The sequence below is a fragment of the Narcine bancroftii genome, chromosome 8 (genome assembly GCF_036971445.1).
Source record: "Narcine bancroftii isolate sNarBan1 chromosome 8, sNarBan1.hap1, whole genome shotgun sequence".
NCBI classification, from domain to species: Eukaryota; Metazoa; Chordata; class Chondrichthyes; order Torpediniformes; family Narcinidae; genus Narcine; species Narcine bancroftii.
Window position 1 is genome coordinate 97,425,745 of NC_091476.1, and position 23,485 is coordinate 97,449,229.

At 42.3% G+C, this 23,485-nt stretch overlaps 1 protein-coding gene and 1 long non-coding RNA gene across 10 annotated transcripts in view; one reads left to right on the plus strand and one right to left on the minus strand.

Moving 5' to 3' along the window:
* Positions 1 to 17,362, minus strand: part of LOC138741049 (uncharacterized) — a 65,281-nt gene extending 47,919 nt beyond the window's left edge. For both annotated transcript variants that reach the window (XR_011343297.1, XR_011343298.1), the window contains exon 1: positions 17,280 to 17,362. This is a non-coding gene — a long non-coding RNA (uncharacterized lncRNA). The remainder of the gene's footprint in view (positions 1 to 17,279) is intronic.
* Positions 1 to 23,485, plus strand: part of opcml (opioid binding protein/cell adhesion molecule-like) — a 1,099,456-nt gene that overhangs the window by 935,364 nt on the left and 140,607 nt on the right. The gene's annotated exons all lie outside the window — the stretch shown is intronic.

Here is a 23,485-nt window from a genome sequence, read left to right on the forward strand (position 1 = left end):
AAGTGAATTATAGGAAGTACATATATATATATATATATATAAATAAATATTGTTAAATAATAGTAGATTTAGGAGGAATTTGTATGAGCATTTTATCAGTCATTCAACAGCCTCGCTGCCCATGCGAAGAAGCAATTTCTCAGCCTGGTGGTTCTGGCTCTGTTACTTCTGAATCTCTTCCCAACAGGATTAGCCAGAAGATGCTACGAGCTGGGTGATTGGGGTCCTCAATGAATTTGTGAGCCCTCTTCAGACAATGATCCTGGTTAATCACGTCAATGGGGGAGAGGGAGGGAGGGAGACCCCAAAGATCTTCTCTGCCACCCTATGGTCCAATGGGTTGACAGCTGATCCATTACTTTATAGCAACTGTAGCACACTATTTTGCAGTTGCCCAGGATGTTCTCAAATTGGTGCATTTGGTGGTGTGTGCTCGTTGGGGGTGTAGGTAGGGCCTGTTACGTGCGGTATCTCTAAAACCAAAGTAAAAATTAAAGATAGATAAATAAATTTGTCCAGTATGTGGTGGTGTGATGTGATAAGATATCTTGAGTGAGGCATCATCCATGCAGCTGCAGGGTTTATAGTTTACCACCAGTTTCATTTTTAAAAACGAACAGAAATATCTCAGTCTGGAAAGCAAATGCATGAATTGGCTGCTCTTTAGATGTCAATGAAAAGGCTGAATTGTTGAGCTTAATTTGTTCACTCCTGATAGAAAACTGTGTGGAATGGCAGCAGCGCCGGCATTTTTTTTCTTTCACTGTCCACAACGCTGCCCAACGCTTGAAGTTCCAGGATTAGAATAATTTAACACAGAGCAATGGTATGTGTGAGGGCTTACTAAATGCTAGCAATGTCATTTGGATGGTATGAAAATATATTTTGCAAAAATTCCAATTGAGACATATCTTTCTTTTAAACTTTAATATTTTCAAAACAAAAACTTTTACAAAGTCCATAATATAAAAGTGAAAACTACATCTATCCCACCCCCTTCCACCCACCCTCAGCAAACCCCACAAGGGAAGCAGTAAGAAAATTTTAAAAATACATACAACAGTTTAAGATATTACTAAATTCATACATTTCAAATAAGGCGACCAGATCTTAACAAAAAAGTCATAATTATCATGCAAATTATATGTTATTTTCTACATATAAATACAGGACCTCAACTCATTTTGCCAACGATTTACATTTATCTTAACTTCGTCTTTCCAAGAAATTGCAACACATTTACGTGCTACAGCCAATGCTAAACGTAAAAATGCTGTCTGAAACTTATCTAACCCCAAATCCATAAATGGAGCAATATAACACAACAAAACTTTGTTTGGATCTAACAAAAATTGGATTTTAAACAAATTTTGAAGAAATTCCCTAATTTTATGCCAAAATTATTGAATTTTATCACAAAGCCAAACGGAATGTAAAAATGTTCCGACACATAATTCACATCTAAAAGATGACTCTGAATTACTAAATCCATATTTTTTCAATTTCTCAGGGGTTAGACATAACTGATGCAAAAAATTATAATTAATCATACTATATCTTACATTAAACAATTTAGTCACACCATCAAAACACATCATCTCTCAATCGACCTGATTAATATCACAAATTAAATCATTTTCCCGTTTAATCCTAGATTTATCTAAATTTATTTTATCCATAGTATCTTGTAACAACGCATACATCTCTGAAATAAAACCCTTATTTGAAAAATGAGAAATCATAAACTCAAATTTTGTTAACTTAGGAATTTTCATTTCTCTTCCAAAATTATCTTTCACTAACACTCTAATTTGATAATAAACAAACAAAGATTTCACTGAAATTCCAAATTTCTCTCTAAGTTGATTAAATGATAAAAGTTTACCCTCTTCAAAACAATCCTGCAATGACTTTATTCCTTTAGTCTACCATTCTCTTAGAAATCTAATATTCAATGAAAAAGGAATCAATTTATTTTGATATATTGGGGCTTGAACCGATATTTTATCTTTTGAGCCTATTAATAAATTCCTTTTAGTCCAAATTTCTAACAAATATTTTAAAATCGGTACATTATATCTCTGTAATAAAACAGAATTCCAATTAAATACAAATTGATGTGAATAAGCTTCAGAAATACCATCCAATTCTACCCTGGCCCAGCTAGGGGGGCACGAAACATCCAGCATATGGTTAATAAATCTTAATTGAGCTGCTTCATAATAATTTTGACAAAGGTAAATCCTTCCATTTAATCAAATCCAGTTTAATCTTTCTCATTAATGGTACATAATTTAAATTATACAATGATTGAATATTTACATCAATCATTATACCTACATATTTAATTTTATCAGTCCAACAAAATTTAGTAATTTGTCTACACTGGTCATAATTTCCTTCAGAAATTGGTAATATTTCACTTTAGTCCCAATTATCCTGATAATTTACCATATTGTTCTAAACATTTTTCCAAGTAAATTAAAGATCATTCTGGATTAGTTAAATATATCAAAACATCATCAGCAAATAAATTAATTTTATATTCATCATCTGTTATCCTTATACCTCTAATATTATCATTCTACCTAATAGCTTGAGCTGACTTTTTGATGACCAACACAAATAGAGCTGGCGACAAAGGACAACCTTGACGAGTTGAACACGATAATTTAAAAGAAGAAGAGGTTGACCATTTGTTGCCACCATAGCAACGGGATTATTATATAGTGCCTTCACCCAACCAATAAAAAAGGGTCCAAACTTATATTTCTCCAAAACTTTAAATAAAAAATTCCATTTGACCCTATCAAAAGCTTTTTCAGCATCCAGAGCAACTATCATTGGTAGGTTGGGTTGCTGATGCGAAGCATTAATCAACGAAATCATTCTAAGAATATTGTCAGAGGCATGCCTATTTTTAATAAAACCAGCCTGATCAGCATGTACCAATTGTGGTAAATACTTAGCAAGTCTATTCGCCAATAATTTCACTATTATTTTGTAAACTACATTTAATAAAGAAATTGACCGATATGAAGTTACATTCAAAGGATCTCTATCTTTTTTTGGTATAACCATTATTATTACACTGAGACACGAGTCTGATGAAGCTTGTTCTTGCATTACCTGATGAAGAATGTCCATAAAGAGGACAAGTCATCATAAAAACTTTATAAAATTCAACAGTGAACTCATCATCTCCTGGAGACTTCCCATAAGGCATTGTTGAATAACATCCTTTATTTCTAAATCTGTAAAAGGAGAGTCCAGTTTCCTCACATCATCTTCCCCTAATATTGGCAAATTTAATTCTGACAAAAAAGATTCAATGGAACCATCATCTCAAACTCCCTCAGAAGCATATAATTTCTGGTAAAATGATAAAAAATTGATCATTGATTTCCTGAGGTTTAAAAGTAACTGAGTTATTCTTCCTCACAGCATTAATAATTCTCAATGCTTGTTCTGTTTTCAATTGCCACGTTAAAACTTTATGGGCTCTGTCCCCTAACTCATAATAACGTTGTTTAGATCTTTGAATCGAACATTCAAATTGATATGTTTGTAGTATATTATATCGTAACTTCAATTTAGTCAATTTAGACATATCTGAAGGAGACATTGGATTGAATTAGAGCTTTTGGAATGCATTGTAATTTGCAAGGAGCAAGAATTTTTTGCCTTTGTACATTGTTCAATGTGTGACAAACAGATTATCATCACACAGTTCAAGAAGATTCAGACAGGTTGGTGGAATGGATGGAACGGCAGATGATGAAATTCACTGCTGCTACATCTAAAGTTCTACACTTTGGTAGGAAGAACAAGAAGAGATAATATGAGGAAACGCAGTTGCAAAAGGGATGCAAGAGCAGAGGACCAGAAGTTGATGTAAAGTTTGAGGAAGAAGCATGGCAGATGGAGAAAATGGCATTTTGTGATTTATGAAAAGAAGCATGAAGTGCAGGAACAAAGTAAGGATGATGAACCTTCATAAAATATTCAAAATCATCAATGACTGGAGTATTAGGTCCAGTTCTGAGCACCATGATGCTGAGATCCTTTGAAGGGGTCCTGAGTTTAACTGAAAATAAGTCCAGGGATGAGGTATGTATTAAGTGGATAAAATGGAGAAACAGGGATTGTTCTTCTTGGGGGACAGAGGAGCATGCAAAGGTAGAGGCATTATAATTGATGATGAATGAAGAGGTAGAGTGGATGGGAAATCTATCATTTCCCATTGGCTGAACTATCAGGAATAGATGGACATGAAATGAAGAGAAGTGACATGAAGCAAGGTGCGTTTTCTCTCTGGAATCACTGTTTGGCTAGTGGAAGAAGCAGATTCAATTATAGTGTTCAAGAGGGTACTCGATAAGTATCTGAGAGGTTGAAGAAGAAATTATTCAAAGTTGCAACATAATAATGGTTCCTCACAGCCACAATGTAATTTTGATGCTTTTGTCCAGAGCTATCCCATCTAAAAACCACTCCTGCTGGCAGAACATATATTTTACACTGCCAGCCAACTCTAAATATTTATTTTTTAATATTTACTTTATCTTCCTTTTATGTTTATTATCTTTTCTCTCTCTGTGACATCTTAATTATACTTACGTTAGTGTGATTGACATAACTGGGAAGCTGCACCATTGAAGTCTCATTGCATTTGAGAAAACTGTAATTACACGTATGACAGAATACTTTAGAGGCACCAAGAGAAATTAAAGTAGCTCAACTTTTTTTGTTTGGACAGTTGGCAAGCTGTATTCATTTAGTTCAAAAGAACTAATTGAATTAGTGGTTCGCGAAAGGATAATCATTATCTTATTGCCAATTATAATCAGATATTAAAAGTGGTTTCCTTCATATAAAAAGTTAAAAGCAAACAAATCACCAGCTGCAGGAAGTACGATGTCTTCATTCTACCAGCATAAAGCCTCAAACATGGTTACTATCTAATTTGTTCATCAGGGAAAAAAAGAGCTATTTGATCTGCAAATGAACCTCAGTCAGGCAGATAATGAGTCCATCGATATCTACGTCCCATTGTGAATTCTACATGAGGTAGATTTGAAAGACTTTGACAAATAATTAGCCATTTCTCAAAATCGATGGTGGTAAGTTTATACTCAGCTTCTGAAATCCTTTGTTTTTTTATAACATTGATGCTGTCATGTGATGCATTTAGCAAAAGCAATGGGCTGATTAACTTAGCGAGTAACCTTTCAACAAAATAGATTGAAGAATCCTCACTAAGTTCCCTGTGGAAGAAAAAAAGTATCATGCTCTGACTTGCTCCACGGAGATGAATTAATATTGCAGCAACATATATTTGCAAATACTATTAAAATGTACATACTTTGGAAAATGGTGTAATGAAAAGCGTCCAGCTTTAATAAAATAGTGGTATTATCATTTACTTTATTTTAATTGAATGTATGTTACCCTTATGTTATTCAAAGAAGTCTTTTTGTCTTTTCAATCAGAAATGTGGAAGCATATCTAAGTCAAAAAGGTTGGTTGTACTGTAATATTATGTTGAAGCCACTGTGTCAGATGACTTGAAAATATATTATTAGTACCATCAAGGCTGAGGATATCAAAGGATAAGTTAACAAAAGCAGTTATAGGACAATGCCAAACTTGGCTTCAGTGGATGGACAGAAAGAAGGAATGACTTTGGATTGCAATAGTTTTGAATAGTGGAGCAATTAATGGGATTTTTTTTTTGAAGTAAAATAGAAATCCAATCCCTTTATGGGGATAAATCACGTTCAGTGGCCTGAAAAATGGCACATATTGGTCTTAGAGATTGAATTATGGCTTTGTCAGGATTTAAATGTGTTGCCATAGTGATATCTCATGGGGTCTAGGAAACAGTATCTCAGGTCTTTAATGCCAATGCATGATGTTTCGGTAAATGTAATTTATTTACTGTTGGCATTTGGAGGCTGCTTGTAATTTTATTACAGTTTGCTCCAATATAATCAGACTCTTATTCTGCTACAGGATACGATAATTATTAAGAATATGAGGTATCTGATAGTTGGTCGAGAAATGTTTTCGTCGAGTACAAGTCAGTGAAAGTGGTGCATTCTGACGCTGCGCTTTGTCAAAAATAATTATTTTTGATCACAGTATGTGCTTTTCTAGGGTTTATGGGAGAACAAATTGTGAATTCAAAAGCAAAAATAAATCCCATGACCTTTTGTGAATATCAATACAATGCCTCTTGGTTCCAAACTTTGATTGGGAGCAACTACTCAGTGATATCTGCTTGTGATCAACTATTAAATGATGACTTTCCTATGGTTGATCAGTGTCATTAATATTGGTACATGTAGATAAAATTTGGTTGTAGGATTTGGAGAGGGGCGGTTCTGCTTGCAATTTTATTAGCCTGCACTAAATATGTTGAACTAAAATCTGCACCATGCTTTTAAAGGTTTGTCTTCTCTTGAAATTTACTTCAATGTGATCAGCCCCTTATTTCTAATGAAAACCCATCAGTCTGAAATATGATTGTTTCTGCCTTCATATTCAGTCGTCATATAAGCTGCAGACAGATTAGACTTAATTAACTTCAGAAGGGTGTTTGCATTCTGGTTGAACAAAATAGATGACTGTGTAGTGAGAGATTTACATGCCTCTTTTGTCCATTTTCATTTCTGATGATGGATCGCTGACCTGAAACACTGACTCTGTGTTACTTTCTCCTGCTCAAGAAGAACATTAGAAACAGGAGCAGGATGAGACCATCTGGCCTGTTGAGTCTGCTCCACCATTCAATAATATCATGACTTATCTAGTCGTGGACTCAGATCCCCCTCATCTGGCTGTTCCCCATAAACCCGAGTTCTCCTACTGTTCAGTACATTCAATCAAGCTGCGTCCTGCTTCATTGGGCAGAGCATTCCACCAATTCATTGCTCACTGGGAGAAGCCATTCCTTCTCATCTCTTTCTTAATTTTGTCATGACCTACCGAGTATTTCCTGTTTATTTAAGATTTTTAGGATCTGCAGGTGTTTATCTTTTTTAAATTTTCACTTACGTACATGCACCATTTAATACATTTTCTTTTGATGAATCGAGTGTAAACAGGCAATTTTCACACTGTGATGAGAGTAGTTGACTAGTTTGAGATTTTATTTTGCTTTACTTAATTTGTTACTGGCCAGTTCTTAGAACAATCTCATACAGTTGAGAGCTAATAGTTCAATTCACTATTATATATTTCCATTCATTAGAAATAAGAAGTATTGCATAAACTAAACATTTTCAATGTTTACACTTCCATTCAAACTGATGAATGCTGGACAGGTATCTCACCAACAAAAATTGAAATAGAGGTGCAAGAATCAATATCTCTGATACCGAGCACACAGATTCTCAAAAGAAGTGGCATTATAGACTGTGCCTGAATAGCATGAGGTTGTGAAGTGATTTTTTTTTTGTGTTTATAACTAATTTCCCAGCATAATTGACAGATGAAGTCGTAGCTGAGAATGGGCACATTTAAAGATTTTTGGATGAAGAAACTGGTGGAGGTGTTTATGAGTGTGTTTAATGGGCCAGAAGTCAATATTCCTGTCCCCCTTGTTTGCTAAACAATGCTGCAAAAGCTCTTACTGTATGGATTAATCTCTCCTTGTTTCCTTTTATCAAGTGAGTTCTCCAAGGCTGGGGAATGGTGGCCAACAAGGATTTTAAAATAGGCAACCGTATAAAAATTGAGGCAACCAGTCTCTTTGGAAGGTTATAATGATGAAAATGTCATTCATTCTGCCTCCATTAAAACAAGGTTCATGATAGTCCGATTTTAGATTTTTAAAACCTTTTCTTTATCAACCAAATCTCTCCCAACTGTGTGGGATTTACGGTTAGTGCAGTGGTTACTCAGTTTTCTTCAGTTCAGTTCAGTCAGCCTGAAGAAAACTGAGGTCCTCCATCAGCCAGCACCCCACCATGACCACCAGCACCCCCCCACGTCTCCATCGGGCACACAAAACTCAAAACGGTCAACCAGTTTACCTATCTCGGCTGCACCATTTCATCGGATGCAAGAATCGACAACGAGATAGACAACAGACTCGCCAAGGCAAATAACGCCTTTGGAAGACTACACAAAAGAGTCTGGAAAAACAACCAACTGAAAAACTTCACAAAGATTAGCGTATACAGAGCCGTTGTCATACCCACACTCCTGTTTGGCTCCGAATCATGGGTCCTCTACCAGCATCACCTACGGCTCCTAGAACGCTTCCACCAGCGTTGTCTACGCTCCATCCTCAACATTCATTGGAGCGACTTCATCACCAACATTGAAGTACTCGAGATGGCAGAGGCCGACAGCATCGAATCCATGCTGCTGAAGATCCAACTGCGCTGGGTAGGTCACGTCTCCAGAATGGAGGACCATCGCCTTCCCAAGATCGTGTTATATGGCGAGCTCTCCACTGGCCACCGAGACAAGAGGTGCACCAAAGAAGAGGTACAAGGACTGCCTAAAGAAATCTCTTGGTGCCTGCCACATTGACCACCGCCAGTGGGCTGATATCGCCTCAAACCGTGCATCTTGGTGCCTCACATTTCGCCGACCGCAGAGCCCACCTCACTGACAAAAGACAAAGGAGGAAAAACCCAACACCCAACCCCAACCAACCAATTTTCCCCTGCAACCGTGTCTGCCTGTCCCGCATCGGACTTGTCAGCCACAAACGAGCCTGCAGCTGACATGAACATTACCCCTCTATAAATCTTCGTCCGCGAAGCCAAGCCAAAGAGTGGTTACTGCAACACTGTTACAACACCATTGACCCAGGATCGAAACCTGCACTGTCTGTTAAGAGTGTACATTCTCCCTGTGTCTGCCTGAGTTTCCGCCCACCCTTCAAAGCATACGGTGGTTGGCACTGGCTCATGGGCAGGAAGGGCCTGTTACTATTTAAAATTTAAATTCACCCTAAAGAGATCATTATGACTGTCAAAGGATAGCTTCACATCATCTGAAAAAAATATACCAACAAGATCTGACCAGGAAAACTAATTCACTTTTTCCCTCATAATCTTTTTCTCAAGCTTTTCCTGCACTCATTCTCTCCAGAAACAATTGGTTTTGCGTTTATTAAAATACTTGGATAAGGTGAGAATTGTGCAGGAGTCAGTGATCAAAGATGCTCACTGTTCAAATTCACAAAACAAGAATTAAACCAGAGGAAAACTGGGATCAATACAATTTCTGGCAATTGTATGCTAAAGCATTGAGAATTTATTATATATATATAGTTACTAAATTAAAATGCAACTCTTGCTGACGTTGGTAATTCACAACTCTATCCATCATTCTCCAGTTCAATAACACCCCATGGAAGCCAGAAGGATTGAAAGCTTGGCTGCAGACTTGAATCCATCAGTGATCATGAATCAGTGCCATGTGCATGTTTCACAAACTCTTTACTTCTTTCATTCTCCACAAGAGAAAAGAGATGGAAAATCTCATGATATGGTGAGAGAATAACAGAATGAATCTCAACGTGGACAAGATGAAGGAGTTGATCGTGGACTTGAGGAGGACCAAGATTGACCATACTCCACTACACATCAACAACTCTGTAGTAGAGAGGGTGGAGAGCACCAAGTTCCTTAGAGTTCACTTAAGTTGTGACCTATCGTGGACACACAAGATCTCATCACTTGTCAGGAGGCACAACAGTGATTGTACTTCCTGAGAAGACTGATGCGGGCAATGCTACCAGCCACCATTATGTCATCCTTCTATAGGAGCATTATCGAGAGCACCCTGGCTGGCTGCATGGCAGTGTGGTATGGTTCCTGCAGAGAAATGGATCAGAGGTGAATCCTCAGGATTACAAAAGTGGCAGAGAGGATCACTGTAGTCTCCTTCTCCCCCATCAATGTGACCTCCTGGAATTGTTGTCTGAAGAGCACGTGCAAAATCATTGAGAAGCCTTTCCACACTGCATACAGCATCATTCAACCACTCCACCGGGAAAGAGATACAGCAGTATCAGAGCTAGCACCACCAGGCTGAGGAGCAGCTTCTTTCCACAGGCAGTAAGAATGCTGAACGACCAAAGGAACTGCTCATACTAACAATCTGAGACTCTCATGTTCATGAAACTGTGGCGGCGCACATCCTCATGGCGAACCGACCCTGCTTGTGTCGCCATGTGGAGGGACAGCCATGGGGAAATGGCGTCATCAGAGGTTTCTCTCGGACTCCAGCATCCCTTCCAGTGCGCACCCTGGGCAGTGATTATAATGTCACAATGCACCAGGTGACTGAGCTCATGCTGCCCTTAAAGGGGTGCGCTAAATTTGAATAAAAACAGTCACTAACAACCCTCAACATGGTGGCTGTGTTTCTCCCACTGCTCACACCACCACAGTGGTGACTCCGACAAGCCCAGATGTTTTTCTGGACTCAAAGCACCATGGATTCAGCAGAGGTTAATGCTGTCTCCATCAACCCTCCCCCCCTTTTGGACCCACCAACTGAGAACGTGGTTAGGAAGCAGGCGGAAGCACAATTTCAACTCTGCAACATCTCCTCAGATGCCACGATGTTCTATCATGTCGTGAGCACTCTGGACTAAGATACGGCAGCGTGGGTGGGAACGACATCATCCACCACCCCTAGGCTACGGGCAATTACACAGCCCTTTTGGGCTAACTCCCCAGCAACAGGCTTCCAGGCTCCTTCACCAAGATGGGCTTGGGGACCGTAGTCTGTTGGCACTGATAGACGAAATGGCCCTGGCAAAAGACCACAAGCCTTGTTTTCTATTCTGCCAGATATTCCTGGAACAGATGCAGGAGGACATCCAGCTGCTTCTCACAGATGAAGACATCTTGAACCCAAGGAGGGCAGCAGCCCGTGCGGATGCCGTCTGGCACACGAAGAGGGAGAACAAGGTAGCCCTCAACCAGGTGGCATGACCAGGAGCCAGCTGACTGCATGCCGCTCCCAAGACCAAGCCAGAGGAGGGCCAGTCGACCTTGTGTTGCTACTACCAGCACTGGGGAGTGCAAGCCCATAAGTGCAGCCAGCCCTATGGCTTTCAGGGAAACGACCAGGCCACCCGCCATTCATGGCTGCGACAGCTGGCCACACAAACAGCCTCCTTCATGTGACGGACAGATCCACTGGCCACCGATTACTGGTGGACACAGGGGCTGAGCTCAGCATCCTTCCCCCCACAGCATTAGAGACTCGCACCCAATCTCGAGGTCCAACCCTGCGGGCGGCCAATGGCTTCACCATCAGGACCTAGGGTACCCACAGGGAACCGCGCTGTTAGGGGCTGAATTCCTCAGAACTCATGGCCTACTGGTTGACATGAAGGGCAAAAGGCTGTCAACGCCTGAACATTCCACTCCACCTGACTGGTCACAACAGAACCCTGCAGGCCCGAAATCGCCGCTGTAGCCGCTGCCAGGGACGAGTTCGACAAGATTGTCCACAAATTCCCCGTCAACTAAGAGCCACGGTTCAATGCCACCCTGCCCCAGCATGGGGTCTTCCACCTCATTTCCACACAGGGCCCCCCACTGCACGCTAGACCCAGAAGGCTGCCACCTGAGAAGCTCCAGCAGGCAAAGGAGGAGTTCTCCAGGCTCCAGGAACTGGGAATCGTCCGGTGCTTGGACAGCGCCTGGGCATCGCCGCTCCATATGGTCCCAAAATCATCTGGGGTTTGGAGACTGTGCAGGGACTACCGTCAGTTGAATGATGCAGCCACCCCCGACAGGTATCCGGTGCCCCACATACAGGACTTTTCCGCCAACCTCCACGGCGCACGGGTCTTCTCCAATATGGACCTCGTGCGGAGATACTATCAGATCCGGTGCATCCAGACAACATGGGTAAAATGGACATTATCAACCCTTTCGGCCTCTTCGATTTCCTGCATATGCCCTTCAGTCTAAAGAACGCGGCCCAAACATTCCAGCGCCTCATGGACACAGATGGAAAAGACGTAGACTTTTTGTTCATTTACCTGGATGATATTCTCATTGCCAGTCGCAACCGCGATGAACACAAAGCTCACCTCCACACACTCTTTGCCCGGCTGGCAGACTTCAGCCTCATGGTCAACGCGGCCAAATGGCAGTTCGGCAAGGAGTCCCTCCAGTTCACCATTTCGGTGACTGGGGCCGCACAGGCACCAGAGAAGGTAGCAGCTGTTCAACGATTCCCCAAACCCTCCATGCCTGAAAGGCCTCCAAGAGTTCGCAGGGATGGTGAATTTTTACCATCGTTTCATCCCTGGAGCTGTGCACTCCATGTGCCCATTGTTCGCCTTCATGGCCACCAAAGAAAAGACTTTATCGTGGTCAGAGGAGCCGGACAGGGCTTTCATCGCAACAAAGGAGGCTCTAGCCAGCACCACGCTGCTGGTGCACCCACAGCCGGAGGCGCGCACGGCGCTCTCTGTGGACACCTCAGCTATAGCAGTGGGTGGGGGGGGGGGTGTTTCTGGAACAGTGGCTCAATGGACAATGGCACCCACTGGCCTTTTTCAGCAAGCAGCTGCGCCCACCAGAGCTCAAATATAGTGCCTTCGATCGGGAGCTCCTGGCGCTGTATTTGGCCTTCCGCCATTTCCACTACTTCCTCGAGGGCAGGCCATTCACAGCCTTCACAGATCACAAACCCCTCAGTCAAGGACTGGCAACGGTCAAGGATCCATGGTAGCACCACCTCTCGTACGTGCCTGAGTTCACGACCGACCTCTGACACAGGGCCGGCAAGTGGCAGATGTGCACTCTTGTCCAGCCATCAACACTCTCGCGCCCAGCCTGGATTACGAGCAACTGGCTCAGGCACAGAGGAACAATGATGAGACGCAAGCCTTGCGGACTGCCATCTCGGGTTTCAAACTCAAGGATGTCTGGGTGCCCAGCACCCCGGAAACATTGCTCTGCGACGTCTCAACAGGCATACCGAACCCGTTGGTCATGCCGCATTGGAGGGTGAAGGTCTTCAGTCTGATGCACGACCTAGCTCACCCAGCGGTAAAGACCACCATGTGGATGGTCGCAGAGTGGTTTGTGTGGCATGGGTTGAAGAAGGAGGTGGCGGAACTGGCCAGGAACTGTACCAAGTGCCAGACCTCCAAGGTCCAGTGACACACTTGAGCCCCCATCCAGAACTTCGACCCAGCAGTTTGCCGATTCCAACGCATCCACGTTGATGTCGTCGGGCCCCTGCCGGATTCCAAGTAGGCTTGTTACCTCCTCACGGCGGTGGACTGGGCCACAAGGTGGCCAGAGGCTGTCTCGATTAAGGAGGCCTCCACGCAGACGTGTGCCAGGGCCGGCCGCCAAAGCGACAGGACACGTAGCAGGTTCTGGGGTGGGTTATGTGGTGCCGTGCATCCACATGGCGAACCGACCCTGCTTGTGTCGCCATGTGGAGGGACAGCCATGGGGAAATGGCGTCATCAGAGGTTTCTCTCGGACTCCAGCATCCCTTCCAGCGTGCGCCCTGGGCAGCGATTATGACATCACAAGGCACCAGATGACTGAGCTCATGCTGCCCTTAAAGGGGCGTGCTGAATTTGAATAAAAACTGTGGTTAATGACCCTCAACCTGTGATGGTTGTGTTTCTTCCACTGCTCACACCGCGACAAAGCAATATTTATTTATATGTATATACAAATACTTGTCCTGCATATATATTTTTTGATTGTTTGTGTTTTATGTCTGGATGTGTGTTCATATGTTTTCCACCAAGAACCAGAGAACATTGTTTTATGATGTTGCAATCGGATGACAGTAAATTTGACTTAAAATGCTTTGAGTGGCTGGTTGGAGAATCAGGATCTTTGATGCATGAGCACTTATGGAGGTTCCAGGGAAGTTGTGGGGAATGAAACTAAGGGGTTTGCTTCATGAGACAGCATACACTAGATGGATTGAATCTCCTTATTAGTTTGAAAGGAGCATATCCTTTTGCTCAAACTGAACTCAGTATTTACAGAATTTGGAATAAAAGTCAGAAATATGTGGTATTGAATTAGATGAAGAGGAAGATGAGGGGAAAGGTGATAAGAAGAAAAAGAAGAAAATCAAGTACAAATACATTGAGGGAGAAGAGTTTAATAAAATTAAGTTAATTTCGATAGAGAATTTTGAAGAAGATATAAATGAAGAATACGGAGAATTTTATAAGAGTTTGAACTTTTTTTTCTTTTTCTTATATAAGGGGAGGGGAAGGGAATAAAAAGTTTATCTGATTGTTTTTCTAAGGGATGTTTTTGTTCTCTCGATGAATTATAAAGGAAACTTGGTATTAATGGAAATTCTGTATTTATGTATTATTAATTATGATTTTTTATATAACAGATATGTGGTTGATATATGATTTTAATATTTGAACTTAGTTTTAAAGTGGATTTCATTTGTTAAATACATGTATTATGTTTGATTTAAATATATGTTTAAGGGTATTATTTTAGTATTGATTTTTTTTTGTTGTTAGTAATTTTTTTTGTTGTTAAGTTTTATCCTTTTTTTTGTAAGTGGGGTTTTTTCTATTTTATTTACAACATTGTTAATTAATTCTTCATTCTTTATTTTGGGGGGAGGGTTGGACTAATTTTAAATTAGACGATTAATGTTGTGTTATAATTATTGGGGGGGTTAATTTGTGTAGTTTAATGATGTAGTATTCTAATTTTTATTATCTTATTTTTTATTATTTCTTTAAATGTAATTTTTATTTTATTCATGTCATAAAATTTTAAATAAAGTTTAAAAAAAAAAGAAATATGTGGTATTGTGTTCACAATTTATCTTTTATGGACCATCTATACAAGTGCTGAATTATATTGCTGGAATTGATTCCGACCTCACCTCCAGCTCGAAAGAATACCTTCCAGAACTTTTCCCCCAAATGTGTCTATTTACCATGATAAGAAATTGAACACAACAGTCAATCCATGCAATACAGGCATTTTCTTTCTTCATCTCCTTTAGATTGTGCAATAAATTGTAATGCTTGATCCAAGCACAGATCAGTGAACCAAATTGATTCTAATTTGCTAGCATTGCATAGAACTCCTGAACCTGTCATAAAATGGTCAATGCTCATTTGTTTACCTCAGTGAGTTTCATCAATCTGGGATAGCGTGTCTGTCATCTGACACACACTTCAGCAGTTTAAGCATAATTGCAGTTTACATTAACTATATATGATGAGGCATAATTATCGCAAATTATATATCTGCAACAGAAACACAACCGAAGTTCTTTTTCAAGGATAAATTGGTTTTATAAATTGGAGTACATTCACTCTGTCCAATCTTCCAATAGAGAACTTTGTGTGATTATAAAGTGTCCTGAAAGGATTGGATTTCTTTTAAAAAGAAAAAATTGAGTTGATTCGATTTTTAATGTCAAGAATGAAATTATGATCTATATGTATGCATCTTGTTCACAGAGAATTTTGTTAAAGTATGTTCCTATGTGACAAGAAATTCACAAACGGTATGGTAGGGGAGGGAAGGGTGAAACTAATTTAAAAGTAATTACTGGAAAGCATTCAACATCGATATGCTGGAAATAAAAACACAGAAATGCTGGAGGAACTCGGCAGGTCCCAAAGCATCCACAGGAGGTAAAAATAAATAGCGGACTTTTTGGCCCTGAGTCCTTCTTCAATGTATATTTAATAATCAAGATAACAAACCTTGAAGGAGGGCTCAGGACTGAAACTTCGGGTTATGTATCTTCACCGGCGATGGATGTCACGAGACCTGTTGAGTTCCTCCAACATTTCTGTGTTTTTACTACTATCACGGCATCCGAAAAAGTTTGTGTTTCACAACAACATGCTACAGCAAGCTACCACAAAACCACACAGTTGAAGCCAACAGAGACAATATTCTGTATTGTGTCTTTCTGAGGGGCTGTGATAATAAAAAATATACTCCTGCTGAAATAAAAGGAAGAAAATGCTTCTATGAAAGAATAAGCAAGTTTAATTCTGCCTATGGTGTTTTAATGTGCCATCTATTGTTTATCTGGAGAATTACATTAAAACGCATGAAAAGATTACAAAATGCAGTTCTGCCACAACAATGACATGACCATTATGCCCTCGGCATAGTGTTCAACAGCACTGAACTGACATTCCCTCACCACGTAATATGTCAGCGACTGTCAGTGTTAACTTGTCACACATCTTGCAGCACATCCTTTGCTGGAAATTCAGGAGTAGCAGCTCTTAATTGGTTTCTGTTCCTTCTCCTGCTATTGTCCAGCAAATGACCTGGGGCAGAAAGGACTGCAGCACCCTCACCCTCTGTGCTAAAGTGGAAGTACTGCAGCACCACATAGAGCATGTCAGAACCACTCATCTGTCAACAGAACAAAGTAGTCAGTTTTACAATGCTGGGCAGGATGTTCACTTCACTGAGCCAGATTAAGTAAGGTACTTTTGTAAAATGCAGTTAATACAGGATGGAATTTCCGGCACCTACTACAGCATCCCTCCACCAGACACATTTTTCCTTCTCCCCCCCCCCCCCCCCCCACTCTCGGCCTTCCGCAGGGACCGCTACCCCCGTGATTACCTTGTGCACTCATCCCTCCCCACCCTTCGCATCCTGGCACCTTTCTCTGGCACCTTTCCCTGTGACCGCAGAGGTGCACCACTTGCGGCCACACCTCATCCCTCACCACGTTCCAGGGCAACAAACAGGCCTTAAAAGTGAAGCAATACTTCACTTGCATATCCTCAAGACTGATTTGCTGCATCCAGTGCTCCCTTTGTGGCCTTCTCAACATCGGAGAGAATGATCGCAGATTGGGAGATGGCATTGCTTAGCACCACCTCACAGTCCGCAACAACAGCGACCTCCCAGTAGTCAATCATTTCAATTCCGAGTCGCACGCGCATGTCTGTCCATGGTCTTATGTGCTATCCCACCGACACCACCCACAAATTGGAAGAACGACACCTTATTTTCCGTCTGGGCACTCTCCAGCCAGATGGCGTTAACATACACTTTTCTCCTTTCTACTAAACCTGTTCAGCTTCTCTTCCCCCTCTCACCCTTTCCTACCTTTCCAGTTCTCCCTCCCTTCCCCCTCACCCACCCAGCCATTCCTCCTCCCCATTGCTGCTGTCCCCTCCTTTCTTTCTGCCCCAATTATCTCCTGCCTTTGAACCCCCCCCCCCCGCCTTCCCTCTCCCCACCACTCGATTCTTTTGTTCCAACACCTGCTGAAATTTCTCATACCTTGATGAAGGGCTCAAGCCCAAAACGTTGGTTAAGTATCTTTTCCTTGGCTATAGAAAGCTCACTGACCTGCTGAGCTTCTCCAACATTTTATGTGTTGACTGAAAAATGCTGCTTGTTTAGACAGGTCTGGAGAAAGACTGTGTAAATAGTAATTTATTTGGGTGTGTTTGCTCAATACAGGTGAGAATTGTTCTTGTATTTCAGCTACTTCGTAGAGATAATTAGTGAAATACTTTGTTGGAAATGACTGAAATACCTTTGGTGATTAATTATATTCACAGAAACTTTTTTTTTCTTTGGCTGAAGCTTAGTTTCTGCTTGAGTATTAATCTGTGTACATCCAACAACCTACTGAATAATTGTTAGAGCCAAACTGCGTCTTTACTCAAGATTGTTGATGTGTTTGACCAGAACTCTGCAGCAAATTGTACATTGTAATATAACCATATAACCACTTACAGCACAGAACATTCCAGTTCGGCCTTACTAGTCCATGCCGTAGCAAATCCCCACCCTCCTAGTCCCACTGACCAGCACCCGGTCCATACCACTCTAGTCCCCTCCTATCCATGTAACGATCCAGTCTTTCCTTAAATGTAACCAATGATCCCGCCTCGACCACGTCTGCCGGAAGCTCACTCCACATCCCCACCACCCTCTGCGTAAAGAAATTTCCCCTCATGTTCCCCTTATAATTTTCCCCCTTCAATCTTAAACCATATCCTCTAGTTTGAATCTCCCCCGTTCTTAATTGAAAAAGCCTATCCACATTTACTCTGTCTGTCCCTTTTAAAATCTTAAACACCTCGATCAAGTCCCCTCTCAATCTTCTACGCTCCAGAGGAAAAAGCCCCAGTCTGCACAACCTTTCCCTGTAACTCAGACCCTGAAATCCTGTCAACATTCTTGTGAACCTTCTCTGCACTCTCTCTATTTTGTTTATATCTTTCCTATAATCTGGTGACCAAAACTGTACACAGTACTCCAAATTTGGCCTCACCAATGCCTTGTACAATTTCATCATATCTCTCATTAACTGTTGCCCTTGGGTCTCCCTGTGCTTGTACTGACAATAACCACACCAGCAATCCCAGTATAAGACAGCTTTAATAAACTAATATGTACACTAAGAGGTCTTGTCTCTCTGCAAGACAAACCTGGAAGGCTAGACTGTAGCTCTGGACTGCTTTATATACAAGGTCACTGGGATGACCCCTGGTGCCCTAATGGTGTAATTACATATCACCACATTCACCCCCCCTTTAAGAAATTGTTATTCCCCCTGCACCCCCCCAACCCCGTCCTCCTTCCCTTGTTTGTAAGTTCATAAGTCCAAAATTTTTTGTGGCTTCTGTTGCCTTCTGGACCTCCTCGGTAGTGGTATAGGGGTGGGGAGTGTGGTCTGCCTTTCGGCCTTTCTTGGTGGAGGTGTGGGAGTGGGAACTACTAAATGGCCATGTGGCCATGGGCTGGGGATCTTCTTGTATGGGATTAGGTCCTGACATCAAGTCTCGGGTGGTGATATTTTGTGGGGCAGGCGTACCCAGGGTCCTGATTTCCAGGGTGGGTGGTATAGTCCTCTGGGGGTGACTCGATGGACGACTGTTCTAGTGACTGCTGCTGCGCACCTTGTTGATCCATAGACAAATGTGTTTCCTGCACGTTGTTCACACATCTGGCTGGCGTGAGATCCCTGGTGGCCACCAAGTCTTCTCTTCCATCTAGGAATGTGACGAAGGCCTACCGAGGGTTCGTGTGCCTCAACTCCACTTGATCCACCAGCAGGTCCGCTTTGTGGGGTCTGCAGTACTTCCTGAGGAGAACAGGTCCCGGTGTCATCATCCATTTAGGCAGCACTGTGCCCGTCGTGGCTTTCCTTGTGAAAGAAAAGATACGGTCATGTTGGGTCATGTTAGTGGCAGTACACAACAAAGAATGTATAGAGTGTAGGGCTTCTGGCAACACTTCTTGCCATCTAGTAACAGGCAGGTCTTTTGCTTTTAAAGTCAAGAGGACCGTTTTCCAGATAGTGCCATTTTCCCTTTTCAATTTGTCCATTCTCCCTGGGATTGTAACTTGTAGTGCGGCTGGTAGCAATCCCTCTCTGGTGCAGGTACTGCTGTACTTCTGCGCTCATGAAGGCAGCACCCCTGTCTGTGTGTATGTAGTTTGGGTATCCAAATATGCTGAAGATGGGTTGGAGGCACTGATACATCAGAACATGGGATTGCGAAGGGGAAATGGGAATATTTATCTATTGCATTTAGGAAATAGACATTTCTATTATTGGACGGGAGTGGGCCTTTAAAATCGAGGCTGAGGTGCTCAAAAGGTTTGGTAGCTTTTATCAGGGTGACTTTGTCTGGCTGGTAAAATTGTGGTTTGCATTCCGCACAGATGGGGCAGCTCTTGTTCACTGACCTCACTTCCTCTCACGGAAATGGGAAGTTTGGGTTTTTAATGAAATGAAACAGTCTAGTGACCCCCCGGATGGCTCAGCTCATTGTGCAAGCTCTGCAACTGGGACTTGTTGTTAAGGATGGCACAAGTGCCTCTGGACAGTGTATCCGGGGGCTCATTGAGACACCCAGGGTGGTATAGAACGTTGTAGTTAAATGTAGACAATTCTATCCGGCAGCGCAGGATTTTGTCGTTCTTAATTCTCCCCTGTTCTGGTTATCAAACATAAAAGCCACAGACAATTGGTCCGTGACAAGGGTGAAGAGTTTGCACGCCAGATAATGTCACCAGTGCCTTACTGCTTCCACAATGGCTAGGGCCTCCTTCTCTACTGCTGAGTGTCTTACCTCTGACCCCTGTAGAGTTCGCGAGAAAAAGGCCACCGGTCGTCTATCTTGGTTTTGGATGGCTGCCAGAACCACATCGGATGCATCCATTTCAACTTGAAACGGGATTGACTCATCTATGGACTGCATGGTATCTTTAGCGATATGGTCCCTAATGTCCCTGAATGATCTGGTGGCTGCTGGGCACAGTGGGAAAACTGAGGCTTTTATTAGTGGGCAGGCCCGATTGACGTAGTTGGGACCCATTGGGCATAGTAAGCGAATAGTCCCAAACACTGTTTAGTGCTTTCCATGTGTGTGGTACTGGGAGGTCTAGGAGAGGGTGCATATGGGCTAGGTCTGGGGTGATTTCCCCATTCTGCACTATGTAGCCCAGGATTGGAAACTTCCCGGTGCTAAAGACGCATTTGTCCCTGTTGTATGTTAGGTTCCTTTCCTTGGCTGCTTGGAAGAAGTGTTTTAAATTCATGTCATGATCCTCCTGAGTGTGGCCACAAATTGTCTCGTTGTCTAATTAGGGGAACACTGCTTTCAGTTGGAAATCATCTACTATTTGGTCCATTTCTCTCTGAAACAGAGACATTCCATTAGTGACACCAAAGGGGAGTCGCAGAAATTGATACAGCCTGCCGTCTGCCTCAAATGCCGTGTAAATGCAAATGCTGTTTCTAATGGGCAGTTGGTGGTATGTTGCCTTCAGGTCTATGGTGGAGAACACCTTATACTGCGCAATGTTGTTGACCATGTCTGCTATGAGTGGCAGGGGGTAGGCATCTAGTTGTGTAAATTTGTTGATTGTCTGGCTGTAATCCACTACCATGCGCAGTTTTTCTCCAGCAATCGATGTCTCATCTTAGTGGACCGTCTGCCCGCAAGAATTCTGTCCCTAATAAGGTCCTCCGCATACTCCTGAGCTGATACTGCTTTAAAGTTGTAGCCTCTTGCCAAGTCTTTCAGAGAGAGTATAGTCTCTGGCAGACTCCCCTACTTGTTGTGACCTGGTCATGAGCCTGTACCAGGGAGTGGAGTTCGCTATGTCCCTGACTGTAAAGCCTCTGTTAAATGCTCATTGCCTCTTGGTAGGACCTAGCACGCTGTATAAGGGAGTAAGGGTGGTCTCCCAGCTGCGCTAACAGCAGCATTAATAGCTCTTTATCCGATGTCTCAGCACCCTCCACGTAATTCAGAAAGCATCTCTGCCAGCGGCAGAAATGCATGCTGGCACTGGGATTCCTGGAGTTGAGTTCCAGCCTGTCTGGTCGCAGCACATGGCTAAACCGCAGTCTCTGGTCCCTTAGGTGTAGCAAGGGCGGATCCTGGGTTACTGGGAGCTGCTGGTAGAGCCTCTGTCAAGGAGTCTTGGGCTGTTGGCTGAGTCTCTGGCTTTGGGACATATGCAGCGGGCTTAGGGGGGATCCCAATGGTAGCGTCAGGTCTCCATGGTACTGGGGAAACTGCTGCTTGGGGAGTGATGGTAGCGGTGTCTGCTTTCCCTGGCTCTGGAGTGGGAATTCTGCACATACGTGGCCATCGGGAGCATGACGTGGAGATCCTTGCACCCGTGCTTGTAGTGGCCCCTTTCTGATCGGACAGGCAGGCAGGGCTCTTGGCCATTTCTTACCTGTCCTATCATATTTCTGTCGTCTTCCCCGCATTCCACCACGATTCCAGTACAGTGGTCCCTCACCGTCTCTGTCCTCAGATGCACGTGCATGCTGGTTGTCCCCAGATTCCATTCCTCAGAAAGAGTCTCCAGGTGGTCGGGAATGTGTGTTGGAGCAGAAGCAGCTTCCATCCTAGTAGCTATCATATTAGTTTATTAAATTGTACTAACAATAACCACACCAGCAGTGTGAGTATAAGACAGCTTTAATAAACTAATATGTACACTAAGAGATCTTGTCTCTCTGTAAGACGAACCTGGAAGGCTAGACTGTAGCTCTGGACTGCTTTATATACAAGGTTCCCGGGATGACCCCTGGTGACCTAGTGGTGTAATTACATATCACTACAATGCTGTTCAGAGAATATAGTCTTAGTCTCACAGCAGCATCCTGCCATTCTTTCTGACTCTTAAAATAATGTCGGCAGCAAATTGAATGCCTCACAGCAACTATCATGGTAATAAGCATTAATGCACATGATTCAGTATCTATAGTCATGGACCAGCCGGTCACTGACTGAACAAAATCCTTTTCATTCACGCAAGGGATTACAGAGAATAGGGAAATATATGGCCAGTTATGTACCATCAATAATGCCTTACACTCTGGGAAATCCTGCAGACTCGCAAGGACACAGCTTTGGCCCTACTGGGAGAAATGTTTTAACAGGCTATTGTCCCTTGCCTTGTGTGACTCTGTTCTGCTAGTGATGAGGTTTAGAATATTATTCCTTCTCCTTCTTGGATCAATGTGGTCAAAACTCAAAATTTGAGGTGGGGTTCACCATAAATAATTGTGTTTACCTGATGGGGAAGAGACTTACAGTTCTGGCTATAAGATCATGGAAAGTTCAGATCCCCTTTCGGCCAGTTTTGTTCTATGTGGCCAGTTAAACATGTTTGGATCAGCAAACATACTTCGAAGTTGACCTTTAATCTCCTGAGCGGCAAAGGAGCTGCTTACATGTCTGATGTGCCTCCTTCTTTGATTTTCCTCTTTCAACAAATGGAGATAAGTTCAAATAGGTGCTCATAACTCTCCTGCCTGTGTTGCCTGCAGAAACAGGCAAGGCTAACCAAGGCCGTGCTGCTTGCAGAATGTTTAGTTAAGCATAAATAAGTTTCCACTGACTTGCTTAGTTTCAATTCTTTACTCTCACAATAGCAACTCATGTAGAAGCAGTGAATAACAAATAGTTTTATATAAATCAGCAAGATATCAATATTCCTTTAATGAGAAAAGCACAACTTGAGGTCCAGAGTCTGCACGGCCGCTGTTTTATTCAGTGACTAAACTTCTGAAACACGATTGAAACCATGGTATGACCACAGTATGACTCATTGGCCTCATTTGCATCTTTTTAGTACCTTAATGAGCGTGGAAAACAACATGGACTTGTTGGATTTAGAACCTTGCAGCACAGAAGGAGACCATTTTGCCCATCTTGCCTGTGGCAGCTTTTTGAAAATTCCCTATAAATTCTACTCCCCTGCTGGCATCCCACAACCCTGCAAATGTTTGCTTTTTAACTCGATGCTCACTAATTCTCCAACAATTTGCATTGCAAATGCAATCCATTTCAAACTTTTTTTAAAATTTCAGTCAATAGCCAATGAGTTCTGTAAATTCAAGATTCTTTTAACTGTCATGTTATAAAACAGAAATTGTAATATTACATGAAATTTACTTTAGTGATCAATTGTATTTTACTCCACAAGTTAAGTGGACTTCA